This window comes from Eleutherodactylus coqui, chromosome 8, assembly GCF_035609145.1.
Source record: "Eleutherodactylus coqui strain aEleCoq1 chromosome 8, aEleCoq1.hap1, whole genome shotgun sequence".
NCBI classification, from domain to species: Eukaryota; Metazoa; Chordata; class Amphibia; order Anura; family Eleutherodactylidae; genus Eleutherodactylus; species Eleutherodactylus coqui.
This window is the reverse complement of record NC_089844.1, coordinates 125,815,638-125,827,955: the sequence shown is the minus strand read 5'-3', so window position 1 is coordinate 125,827,955 and position 12,318 is coordinate 125,815,638.

Here is a 12,318-nt window from a genome sequence, read left to right as displayed (position 1 = left end):
CTCCTAGGTGTCTCCACACACCTTCTAGGTGCTTTTCTTAAGGAGAGATAACATCCAATGATAACACGCTATGGACTTTTATTTATGTTATTACTCTCCCTAATCAATCAGAGCCTATACTTGCTCTCTGATTGCCACTCCTTCTGAAAGGGAGTGAGAAAATGAGAATTTTCCCATCTGATCACTCCTGTTTGCCTAGTGTTGGTTATTTATTGACTCATTGACCCAGTCAAAGTACAAGAAGGTGGACATATCTCTCAACAGTCCGTTAAAATAACTGCAATCTGCAGGTTGTCTACTTTCCAGAAATAGATTGTTCTGGAAGAGTTTTCTTTTTGACAGCTGGTCCTGTGCTTCTGCACTTGGTCTTCTGCTTCTGCAGCTAAAGTTCGGGACTCAATTTTTCATTCATGCGATTTTATGGCATGTACGGACGACTGTAAAAACACACGCATAAAAGAGCCCTTACCCTGTAGGCAGTATCTGTGGTAGGATCCATGTAATATCATTACACAGACTGAGAAATTTACCAGTTTCAGACAAGTAGATCTGAGCTGGTCAGAACTGAGATCACATGACTATCTGAGGAAAAAGAGCCTGGGAGATTCTGATAGGGAGAAATAACTAACCAAGGGCATAGCAACTAACTTACATATGGGAGATAACTATATAATGAATAAATAGAAAAATCACCTTTAAATATATAATTGCCCTTAAGAAATCCAGCAAAGCTGTGCTGCAACAAAATCATATCATATCTTGTCAGGTGACAAAACTTTACTGAGCGAGACAATGGAAATTCTTTTATTTTCAATGGGAAACTTTTTGATTTTTGAATGAAATTAGAAAAGAATATTAACATGTGATTGGCTCATCATTATATTTTTTTTGCATTTTTTTGCCTTCAGCATTAATGGAGAATCTGAGAAAATCTGGAGCAAATGTAACACACTGGCCTAATGACCCGCTAACACCAATTTAGAGACCGTAAAACTTTCACATCCCTTATCAGTGGACTCATTAAGTATTTACTCCTATTCTCATTGTGTTCCCGTATTTTTTTAAGTGCAAATTAATCACACCATGTCTGTGTCGTTTTATATGTATGTGTGTATATATATATATATATATGCCTCTTCGGATCTATTTCATTCAGCCTGAGAGCTTAGTCACACGGGCACATCGGCGCCTGTGTTCCTGCAGGAAGGAGACGGCCGCACTTCAGGACAGACGTCTCTCTGCAGTGCCGAAAGAAAGAAAATGTGACGGCTTCATTGCCGGTCATGTGTTCTTTCTTCTGCGCTGCTGGGAGTCGTCTGTCCTGAAGTACGGCCGTCTTCTTCCAGCAGTAAGGGCACAGTCACACAGGCACATCGGCGCCCATGTGACTAAGCCCTGAAGAAGAACCCCAAGTAGGTTTGAAAGCTCGCAATTACATCATGCCTTTTTGTTAGCTACTAAAAGGTATCATATCTAGAGATGAGCGAGTATACTCGCTAAGGCACATTACTCGAGCGAGTAGTGGCTTAGCTGAGTATCCCCCCGCTCGTCTCTAAAGATTCGGGGGACGGCGCGGGTAACAGGTGCGTTGCGGCGGGGAGCGGGGGGGAGAGAGGGAGATCTCCCCTCCGTTCCTCCCCGCTCTCCACCGCCGCTCCCCGCCGGCCCCCGAATCTTTAGTGACGAGCGGGGAGATACTCAGCTAAGCCACTACTCGCTCGAGTAATGTGCCTTAGCGAGTATACTCACTCATCTCTAATCATATCTACAAGATTACTTGGTTTCTCTTGCTGAGCACAGTCACATTTTTGAGTTATATCACAAACACAAAAAAATTACTTGGTCATACTTTTCATAATTCAGCATCAGTAGCCCTACACACGTCAGTGTATCTTTAAGGAAGTTACTTTTTTTGCACTTAGGCTGTAGAAATAAATGGCTAATTGAACACTATTGCTGTGTCTGCGAATCTCATACATGATTAGACCCTGTGTATTCTGGAATGCTATTCTCAAGTCTTCACTGTGCATTTTGCTAGAAAATCGATGCGGCGAGAAGATCACAAACACTGTGAATGTAATATCAGCTAAATTAGATAAAACTGGATTAATAGGTTTCAGATGGAAAGCAAAAAAAAAAAGTCATCTGCAAATCCAAATGAAAAACTCACAGATACCTAAACCCGTCAACACTTCATATTTATCAGAGAAATTCCAGGACATCTCATATGGGCAACAAAGAATAGATTTGCAATCTCTTGCATAGCGCCGTGTGTTCAGGATGATCAGAAGATATCTCCCTAATTCGTCTGCTGCTCCAGTCATAGAATAACTGTAATAATGATGGCACTATTACTCAAACAGTGACTTGGAAAATGGTCTTTTATTATGATTCCTGGCATCGATGGATTTATCATCATACATATAGCCGTGGCATAATGCCTTTACTTTTTGGAGACAACAGAATTGAATAATGAAGGAGCTAAGAAGTCGTAATAGAAACCGAGAAAGAAGTCGGGAAAGTTTAATTTGTCATTTCTTTCTATTTTGAAGTTTGATATAAAATGAAGTTAAAGGACCAAGTCGGAAGATAAGGTTTCTTTAGATTAGGGCATGTGATTAATGTCCTGACAAAGATAGAATAGTACAGGGAGAGTACTATGGGGGGGTTCAGAGGTAACATCAAAGGTCCTTAGGAAGACACCTGTTTTAGAAATGGCACTTGGTAGATTTTGCATTGGAACCCAGAAGCTTCAAATTATGTCACGGGAATAGTGTAACCGATTGCAATAACTATATGGCCACTGGTATTCCAATCATTACCTTCAACCTAACTCCAAGAAATAGCTTTTTTACTCATGAAAGGTGTTGACTCCAAATCACATTCCCTGTTCAAATGCCCTATTAGGACATATGAGTGTCCTAGAATAGAGATACCCGCTTGGGACCCCCCTCTATGACCCACAACAGAGAACTACTCTCTAATAGTGGCTTCCATACTGATGGACTTTGTGCAGTCTACAGAATGGCCATTAAAGGGCTATTGCAGGCATTTACAATTGGGACAACCTAAGAACTATGTATCAATATATATGTGGACAATGCAGTGATCTCTCTCATGATATATTTATACCCAGGACTGTAACTGTAGCAAGAGGGTATCTATGTCTAGAAGGTTTCTGCACTGACATAGAAGAGGACTGTTCACTGTAAGAGTGGTAAGATTATGGAACTCTCTGCCTGAAAACATAGTGGTGGTCAACTTAATAAAAGCGTTTAAGAGGGGCCTGGATGTCTTTCTTAAGTGTTACAATATTACATGTTATAACCACTGATTACTTCAGAAGGGTCGGTGATCCAGGGATTATTCTGATTGCCAGATTCAACCTATTACCCCCAAATGGATTAACATTGGGGGGGGTAATAGGCTGAACTGGATGGTCATACATCTTTTTTCGCGGCCTAACATACAATGTTATTATGTTTCTATGGCCTAGCTTGAGGATAGGTAATTAAGGGTTGGTAGGCAGGAGTCCTCTGCTCAGGATCCTCATTGTGAGATCCTCATTGCAGTCAGACCTGGAAGTGTAATAGCATTGGTCCCATTGATTTCAGTGGGAGCAAAGCCTTACTATTACACTTCCAGCGCTGACCACCAAATTCAAATTTAATTCAGCTGAACTGACAATAGTTGGAGGCTCAGCTGATCAGCGAGCATCCTAGGCGACAGACCCCCATCAATAAACTATTGATGGCCTGTCAGCTGAGGATTAGTCACCAATGGTAAATGCCCGGAAAACTCTTTAAATCTGAATAGCAATCATATCATACTACATTCTCACACCAGTTTCTGCTGCAGGGGAAATGTATGACTGGCCACATCTCCTCTAGGCAAAATCACCAGGCATGACGGGAGTAAGACCCAGGGTGATCAGATGTATGTCCCTGGTCCCACATTCTGAAATAATGCAAGAATGTTGGTCAAGAGCTCTTTTTCATGTATGTTGAATGGCAGTTGGGGTTCAAAGTGTGGGTGGGCATATTTGACAAGATTTTGTCAAATTTTGGTGTATTTGAAGCCTCCTCCTTTTCCTCTCGGCACACTCCTTGTTTAATAAGGTGCAAAAAAACATGTAAATCTGTTACAATGCATGTATGACAGTTTTCTTTTTGTGCATTTGGCACATTTGTAATAATAAATCTGCCCTAATTGTAAACTTTAGTTTTGTAATGTGTCACAAGACTAAATATAAAATTCACCTCCATTTAAACATCCTGTCCACCAGCTGAGCTATCAAAGGTTAAGGCCAAACCTTCGATAGCTCAGCTGGTAGAGCAGATGATTGTAGTAGATAATTAGCAATCCTTAGGTCGCCGGCTCCATTTAAACATGAAAACTTACATATGATTGTGAGCAGTTTTATATTCCAGAGCTGATTGTCATGTATGACTGGTCTTGTCGGTACAACTGAAGATGATTAATTCTGGAGCTAAGCATTGGTTCAGACCAGTTAATGGAATATCTATGGTCAAATGTAGGAGGCTAGCATGGACAACAACAAGTAACTATGATAAAGGCTACAAGGTATCACCTGAACTGCCGAAATCGAGCTGGCCACTGAAGTGGAGCACCCACCCTGAAAAGAGTGCCCCCACTACAGGTGAGAAGTCAAGTCCAGATCCTAGAAGAACAAGCAACATCGACCACAGAACACCAAGCTACAGAGTATTAGGCACGAAATACAGGGAAACTTATCACTAACGTTTCGAATATAGAACTGTTGAGCACAGATTCACTGAACACAGGTCCACAATACACTGGCCAGTACAGAAGCACTATAGTCAGCATCCTTTGTATAAAGGGCCGGTTCAAATACCCTCACAGAAAGATGGATAGGCTATCTGGGCTAAAAGACAGCCTGGTGGGGGGCGTGGCCTGAATGCCGACCGAGCCAGTCGCATCTTACTGAGCTCTCCCGGCTTAATCTCTTCCCTAGCGACTCACAAGCGACAGAAAGAGGGAAAAATCAACTTGCCAGCATCAGCAGAGACCGGAGACACCGCGGAGATGTCAAAAAGGAGGACGTGCAAACACCCTCCACACAGAGTGTCGGATTTCTTCACAGCCCACACTGTCGGCAGAGACGGAGCAGCAGTCACTGACAGCCCCCCCGCTCCTCCTAACCCCGACACTGAGGGAGAAGATGTGAGCCCTGCAGCTGCCGCTGCTTGCTCTGAAGAAGCTAACACTGCCGGCACTGAGACAGGAGGAAGCACCGGAGGCTCTGCACAGCGCAGACTACCACAGGCACCCCGAGAACAGCGTCAGAGAAGGGTGAGTGGAGAAACTTTCCCCCATAATTCAGGCGGGAAAACAGATAAAATGGCGCCCATAGCTAAATCTCAAAGAGAGGGAAACCCTTCCCCCTCTTCAAGCCCAGAAAAACAAAGGCCAAGAATAACCTCACCATCCCCCTCAACCCCTAACCTGTACTTATCTGAGGATCCGATGCTAACCCTCCCCTCCTCAGACCAACCTGCTTTGGAACTCTTTATTAAAAATATAATGGTTGCGCTGAGAAAATCAATGCATAATGATTTTAATCTGCTATCATCCGCTGTAAACGCATCCCTCCAAGATCTGGGCGAGCGTACGGAGCACATAGAAAATAAGATGGAGGAGTTAACTACCTCGCATAACAATTTGATTGACTCCCATTATTCCTTAGAAGACGAAGTTACCGCCATTAAAAAGAAGCTAGCGGATTTAGAAGATAGGAACAGGCGTAACAACATAAAGTTCCGTGGGATACCAGAGAACATTAACCAATCCAACTTGAATAAACACCTTTCCCAGCTCATTAACGCCATTCTCCCAGATATACCAGAATCTGAACGGATCATCGATAGAGCCCACAGACTCCCCAAACCAAACTTCCTCCCCGCAGAAACCCCAAGAGATGTCATAGCACGTATTCATTTCTTTCATGTAAAAGAAGCTATGATGCAGGCATCCAGAAAAATGGGCACTCTCCCAGAACCTTTCTCAAAAATTCAGATGTTTGCTGATTTATCTCAAGCAACAATTCAAGCAAGAAAATCATTCGCTCCGATTACCGCAGCCTTACGCGCAAATAAGATCCTATACAAGTGGGGTTTTCCTACGAAATTATTAATCCACAAAGAGGGGTCCCTCCATGTGATTTCATCTCCTCAAGAAGGCAACAAAATCCTAACATCATGGAATATCTCCATACCAAGGGATGCACAAAACACCACAGCTGCAAGATCAAACAAAATCCCCAATTCCTGGGCCCGAGCAACAACCACTTGAAAACCAACCCCGGTTGGATCCCATACTCTCACATCTCTCGACTCTCCCTACCTTGAGTACATTTTCCCAAAGCACTCCAAGTGGAAGAGATTGACTTTAGGTGAACGTTTATCCGTTCCCCACAAGTATGCAGGCAATAACCCTGCTTTCCACACTGTTCTACGTTTCTGCTTTGTTCTCTTACCTTATCTTTGCAGGAATCAAGATTTAAGTACTACAACTCTTCGACTTAAAGAACATGATGCCTTTCCAGCAGTATGTATAAGCATTAATGTTGTTGTTGTTATTGTTTGCACGGTCTTTTACTATTCTCAGTGTAGTACCGGTCACTTAATTAGTAGCCATGTCACTTAAACTTACATCCCAAAATGCAAGGGGGTTAAACTCACCTTTAAAAAGAGCATCAATATGGAAAGATGCCAGACAATCAGGGGCGGAAGTGATATGCGTACAAGAAACTCACTTCTCTTTCTCAGCATGTCCAAAATTCACCAACAAAAACTTCCCTCTAATATATATGTCCTGTGCCCCTAAAAAGCAAGCAGGAGTTCTGATTGCTTTCAAATCAAATATTAATTTTATCCACAAAACAAGCCTCGTAGACCCAAAGGGCAGATACCTTGCTGTGGTTGGCACTATAAATGAGTGTCCCATCACGATCGCTAATATCTATGCTCCAAACAAATCGCAAATCTTCTTCTTAAACAGGACAATAAAGAAAATAAAAAGAATACAAATGGGAAAGTTGATAATTTGTGGCGATTTTAATAGCATCCCGGATAGGAATCTAGATTCAACAAACAAACATAGGACCTCCCCCACACTCTTTCCTTGGCTACACAAAGAGGCATTATATGACTCGTTCAGATGCCTAAACTCCTCATCTAGAGAATTTACCCATTTCTCCCACAGGCACAAATCATTCTCACGTATCGACCTGTTCCTAGTAGATAGATGGACCCTCCCATTAGTCACCTCCTCAGAAATAGGTACAGCCACATGGTCGGACCATGCCCCAATAACATTAAAAATAAATTTAGGACACCCCAAAATAAACACAAAAATTTGGCGCATCAATGTCCCTCTAATTAAATCTCCAAAGAACAAAAACACAATAACCAAAGCTTTAGAGGAATACTTTAGTTTAAATGAAGACCCAGAGATAAGCCCCTTCACCCTATGGAACGCCCATAAAGCGGTTATCCGGGGCATACTAATCAAACTAAACTCCCAACACAGAAGAAATAAGCAAAAATCAATAGATGAACTCCTAAGTCAAATACAAATAATTGAAAAGAGATTACAAACATCCCCTTTGAATACAGATCAAATAGAATTGAGCAATCTTAGAAGAAAATTACGGGCTATTCTTAATAGAAGAACACAATGAAAACCATATGTTTATGAAAGCCAACTACTACTCTCATCATAATAAGCCGTCCAAACTGATGTCAAATAAAGTAAAGCCAAAGCACATCAAAGCAAAAATCCCCTTTCTAATCAAATCAAACAACTCCAAAACTAAGCTCACTCATCCACAAGACATAGCTAACGAATTTAGCTCATTCTACGCCAACAAATATAACCTAAAAAATGACACAGCAACACCCCAACCGAACTCAGACACTATCAACAACTTTCTAGAAAAAATGTCCCTCCCCAAAATTGATCCCTTGCGCTATACACTAGACGATCCCATTTCAACAAAAGAAGTCATCTCCGTGATAAAACTACTAAAAAACTATAAATCGCCCGGACCTGATGGCTTTACAAATGAATATTATAAAACATATGCCCAAATACTATCTCCTTACCTTGCCTCTATTTTTAATGAAGACATGCACTCAGGAGGTATGCCCTCGGAGAAGCTTCAAGCCACTATTGTCACAATCCCTAAGCCCGGAAAGCCAACAGATACACCCGCAAACTTTAGACCCATTTCCCTCTTCAACTCTGACACAAAACTACTATCAAAAATCTTAGCGTTAAGGCTACTCCAAATACTCCCAAATTTAATACATAGCGATCAGGTGGGCTTTGTTAAGGGCAGACAATCATCTGATGGCACAAGGAGGCTTATTAACCTCCTAGCCGGGGTGGGGTCGAGTCAGGCGCCTTCTCTCCTCCTTGCCCTGGATGCAGAGAAGGCGTTTGATAGACTTCACTGGGGCTTCATGTTCGCCACTCTGGAGAAGTTCGGCGTGGGAGGTAATTTTCTAAGGGCAATCAAGGCTCTATACTCCTTCCCATCTGCCAGAGTATTAATAGATGGGACCTTGTCCAAGCCCTTCCTGATAATGAACGGCTCAAGACAGGGCTGCCCTCTTTCGCCATTGCTATTTATAATGGTAATGGAACCGATGGCAGAGCTCATCAGAACCTCACCTTTCATCAGTGGCTTCCCTAGTGGAGGCAGACAACACAAGATCGGATTATATGCTGACGATGTAATTCTAACGCTGTCTAACCCACTAGAATCTTTAAGAGCAGCACAAAACATCATAGCAGATTTCAGTAACACATCCTATTATAAGCTAAACATAAATAAGTCCCAAATCCTAGGAATAAACATCCCCTCCTTGTTGAAACAAGCCATCCAATCCGAATTCAGGTACACATGGAAAACCACGATCCCATATTTAGGGATAACCATATCCTACCCACTTTCAGAAATGATCTCAGCTAACCTAGACCCCCTATGCCTTTCAGTTCAGGAGGAATTAAATTCCCTGAGCAAATTTGAATATTCGTGGATTGGGAGAATCACGCTTTACAAAATGATAATATTACCCAAACTTTTATACATCTTCCGCACAATGGCTCTCCCAATACCACACACCAAAGTGATGGAATTCCAAAAGCAACTATCTAAATTCATATGGAATAACAAAAGACCCAGAGTTGCGTCCACGATTCTATCTCTCAACCGCAGGCAAGGGGGTCTGGGAGTACCGGATCTATGGGCATACTGTCAGGCCATAAACCTAAACATATCCAAATCCTGGTTTGATGAGATACACCCCTCACCCCCATGGCTCTATATTGAAAAACAATTCAATAAAAACAGAGGGCTAAACTCCCTTTTATTCGCAGCAACATCAGCCGCAACTATTTCTCATTCTCCCTTAGATCTGAACCTACAAGGCCTATCCCCTCCAATGTTAGCCACTTTACAAGCATGGAACATCTGCAACCTTAAATCAAAAGCGAGCTTAAGTAAAAAAGAAATCAAACTTCCGATAGAGACCCTTACATATTATATCCCAGGGCTTTCAACTTCAGCTTGGTCGAAAGCAGGAATAACATGTATCTCAGACCTATATTCAGAGGGAAGGATTCTCTCCTTCCAAACAGTAAAAGACAAATATAATATTCCTTCCAATGAGCTATACACATATTATCAGATACGGTCTTGCTTGACAACATCTCATCTGGGAAAATGTTCTCTACCTATCAAACTAATTTCTTTATTTTCCGGACAAAAGCAACTAAAGTCCTCTCTGACAGGGAGACTCTACAATGTCCTTGCAAGAGATCTAGGCCCAAAAAAGAAGATGCATCTATTGAACTGGGAAATAGACCTGAGAAAATCATTTTCTATTGACCAATGGTTGACAGCCTTTACCTGGGCAAACAAATCTACCCTGTCTGCAGATCTTCTCCAAGTATATTACAAAATCCTAACCAGATGGTATTATACACCCTCTAAATTAGCAAGATACATTCCAAACATCGACAAAAACTGTTGGAGGGGTTGCAGCCAAGTGGGCTCCCTTATACACTTATTTTGGGACTGTACATTTATACAATCCTTCTGGAGAGAGATTTTCCAAATTGTTTGGAGAGTTTCGGGCCATATGGTTCCTAAATCTCCGGAACTTGCGCTACTATTACTGAATTGCAGCAATATACCTCCTCATGACCGAAAGTTGGTATGCCACTTGCTGATGGTGGCGAAATTGGCCATAACCAGGAAATGGAAATCTACAACCCCTCCAACAATATCTGAAGTACTAGATATTATGGCAGATCACTGTTCATATGAAAAGATACTCGCCTTGGCAGGGGACTCTATGCCCAATTTCCTTCGCACTTGGAACCCCTGGATTAGATATATGCAAAAAAACCCTTGACTAATTAAATATATATAAGAAACCTTACTGATGTTAACTGAGGATGTGATGTACAAGACCGTTTAACATTTTAATGTTTTGAGATAAATGTAAAACTGTTTCAAAGTTTTTTTTCTCACAATTCTGTTCGGCGTTATAAACACTACTTATGTAAAGTCAATGGAATCTGATGCTCATACCACCTGCTATTTACATTGTTGCTGGAAAAACAACTAATTTACACCTTGCATTTTAAGATATATGGATCCTTAACAATGTATAATTCAAAGAAAAGATTTGACTTGTAACACAACTGTATTTTGTTAAACCCAATAAAAATTATTTGTTAAAAAAAAAAAAAAAAAGACAGCCTGGCCAGCCTATCAGCGTTGGAACTGAAGGAAGCTGTTAATCCGTCGGCACTCAGAAATGTTGGGAGTTTGCCTTTAGGGTTGCCGAGGGTCATAAATGGCTAACAACACTAAATGACTCTGTGCATGCACTGCCCAGCGCATCATGTGGTCCAGGGCTGAAGTTGTGATGTCACCACGGATCAGCGCCAGTAACCTGGAAGTCAGGACACTGTTAGCGTTGCGACACTGATCTTCTGCAATTAAAGTACCAGTTTCCACTCATAAAGGAGTTATCTTGGATTAGAATAAAGGAGTTGCTTTTTTCCACTTTTTTATGTACTACGTCTAGTATCACCGCTCAGCCCCATTGGATCTTCATCGTGAAGAGCTCTAATACCCCCACACGAGAAGGGAATTAAGTATTTTGTGTCTGCAAGTGTAATGTCAAACTTCGGGGTCCTAAATCAAAATCCATAACAGAGCCTCTACTTACCATGGAGTTATCAGTCACCTTTGTATATTGTTGAACTAGAACTTGTATTGTAGCCCAGATTACATCAATCCAATTAGACATTTTCCATGACAAGGGCTACTTTTTCTCTTGGCATATGATTGTGAACATAGAATGCTCTTGGCCATGCTGGATGCAACAATCTAGCTTTCTATGGGTATTATATGTAACATCATCAGGCAACTGGCAGCTCCGGGACTAAACGCAAAGTAAACTAGAAAAGACGTCATGGAAATGCTGCAAGCGAATGAACATTGCCAACATGCGGGGTGTTACTGCAGGGGTTGGCACAGGGTGACCTCCACTGCAGGGTGCCCGCCGGTATGTGCAGTTAATTGCTAGCAGGCTTGTTTTGAGCATCTAAGCTGCTCCTAATGAAGAAAACAGTTGTTGGTTTCCCTTCTTTCTAAGTAATTATGTGATTAATTCGGATATGAAAATGTTTCAGAAAACACTGGATTATATCCTGTCAAGGGAATTTGTCAAAAATGTGAAGAGCTTAAGGTATATCCTTAAAAGAGCATGACTCAATATTAAACAAATGTGTACATTGAGAAGTAGGTTTATGAGGACTTAGGAGGTTTATCCACACCAACTTGCAGTTTCTAAATAGTTATAATCCACATAATGGGTTAACTAACTTTGTAAATCCGTTGGATTATTTGTTTTGCATTGACCCTGAGTTACAGACTGTTCTTCTGGTTGCCATTGAAACAGTCAACAAGCTTGTTGTTAGACACACCTTTAGCTAGACACTATTAACCCTTTGCAATCCAATTTTGGATTCAGGGTTTCCTAGGGGGCTGTCTCTTACTGCCATTGTACAATAGCGCCATCTGCTGACTAGAGCCAGTACTGCGGTATGTGACATGCCAGAGAGGCCCCCCGACAACAGAACGGTCAGCAATATACAGTAAAAATACCCTGCCGGATGTCTTCCGACACCAGAGCTGCACAGGCTTCGATCAGAATGTAGGAAGACGGCAGTGTATTGGAAAAGGTTAACCCC